Raw genomic sequence first — 1,990 nt, 5'->3', positions numbered from 1 at the left:
TTCCAGTTGATTGAGTCAGTTACTGAAGCTTGTGCATTTGTCACGTATTTCTCGTGTCATGGTTTTCAGCTCTGTCATTTCGTTTATGACCTTCTCTGCATTAATTAATCTAGCTGTCAATTCTTCCCCTCTCTTTTCAAGAGTTTTAGTTTCTTTGCACTGGGTACGTAATTCCTCCTTTAGCTCTGAGAAGTTTGATGGACTGAAGCCTTCTCTCATTTCGTCAAAGTCATTCTCTGACCAGCTTTGATCCGTTGCTGGCGATGAGCTTCACTCCTTTGCAGGGCGAGATGCACTCTTATTTTTTGAATTTCCAGCTTTTCTGCCCTGCTTCTTCCCCATCTTCGTGGTTTTATCTGCCTCTGGTCTTTGATGATGGTGACGTACTGATGGGGTTTTGGTATAGGTGTTCTTCCTGTTTGATAGTTTTCCTTCTAATAGTCAGGACCTTCAGCTGTAGGTCTGTTGGAGATTGCTTGAGGTCCACTCCAGACCCTGTTTGCCTCAGTTGAAAATCCAGAAATCACCAGTCTTCTGTGTCACTCGTGCTGGGAGTTGGAGACTGGAGCTATTCCTATTCGGCCATCTTGCTCCGCCCCCCCCCTTTTTTTTTTAAGAGGTAAGCCTTTATTTCCTTGTTTTGCAAATAAATCTGGCTAATTTGGTTGCTTTTTGGTGATTAGTCAAAGAGACCAAATCCCATATCCTCATCTGACTCCTCCGACTCTTCCTTGGCTTCTGACTTAGCTGGGGCTGCAGCAGCAGCAGCAGGAGCAGCCATGGTGGCGGCAGCCACAGGGGCAGCAACCACAAAGGCAGATGGATCAGCCAAGAAAGCCTTGATCTTTTCAGCAAGTGGGAAGAAGTAATCCGTCTCCACAGACAAGGCCAGGACTCGTTTGTACTCATTGATGATAGAATGGGGTACTGATGCAACAGTTGCGTATCCAATCTGCAGACAGACACTGGCAACATTGCAGACACCCTCCAGGAAGGAAGAATGCAGAGTTTCCTCTGATCTCAAGCACTTCAGAATTGTAGATGCTGCCATTGTTGAACACCTGCTGGATGACCAGCCCAAAGGAGAAGGGGGAGATATTGAGCATGTTCAGCAAAGTGGCTTCACTGGCTCCCACTTTGTCTCCAGTCTTGATCAGCTGCACATCACTCAGGATTTCAATGCTACTCCTGGAGATTTTAGTGGTGATACCTAAAGCTTGGAAAAAGGAGGTCTTCTCGGGCCCAAGTCCAGTGTTCTGGGCTGGCACAGTGACTTCATATGGGGCAATGGCACCAGCACGGGCAGCAGCTGGCACCTTATTCGCCAGCAACATGTACCTGATCTCAGTGAGGTCCTCCTTGGTGAACACAAAGCCCACATTCCCCCGGATATGAGGCAGCAGTTTCTCCAGAGCTGGGTTGTTTTCCAGGTGCCCTCAGATGACCTTGCTCATCATGGTGTTCTTGCCCATCAGCACCACGGCCTTCCCACGAAGGGACATGCGGATCTGCTGCATCTGCTTGGAGCCTACATTGTCTGCCCCCACGATGAAACATTTCGGATAATCATCCAATAATTGGATGATCTTAAGGAAGTAGTTGGACTTCCAGGTCACCCTGTCTTCCCTGGGCATCACGGCTGTGTGTCAGGGATTGCCACACAGGGTTTAAAGACAATGTCACTTCCACGAGGATGCCTGGCAAGAGCATCAGGGTTCTTTTATACTCCAACAGCACCTTGAACTCCAGAGAGCTGGGAGAACCATCCACTCACCTGTAAAGTGGGCTGAAGCCAGTGAGCCAAGCAATCCTGCTCAGCAAATTCCACTCCCACAGATCCCAGCAAGCTAAGAACCAGTGGTTTGAAATTCTCACTGCCAGCACAGCAGTCTGTAGTCGATCTGGGACACTGAAACTTGGTGGGGGGAGAGGTGACTGTCATTACTGAGGCTTTAGTAAACAGTTTTCCCCTGGTGGTGCAAAGGAGACT

General features: G+C 48.6%; 1 pseudogene; it reads right to left on the bottom strand.

Annotated features, from left to right (window-relative positions):
- Positions 1 to 679: 679 nt before the first annotated feature.
- On the bottom strand, positions 680 to 1,634 carry LOC111534880 (annotated as a pseudogene).
- Positions 1,635 to 1,990: the final 356 nt, after the last annotated feature.

This window comes from Piliocolobus tephrosceles, chromosome 12 (genome assembly GCF_002776525.5).
Source record: "Piliocolobus tephrosceles isolate RC106 chromosome 12, ASM277652v3, whole genome shotgun sequence".
Lineage (NCBI taxonomy): Eukaryota > Metazoa > Chordata > Mammalia > Primates > Cercopithecidae > Piliocolobus > Piliocolobus tephrosceles.
The sequence above is the reverse complement of the archived record's forward strand: the minus strand, read 5'-3'. Positions and strand labels throughout refer to the sequence as shown.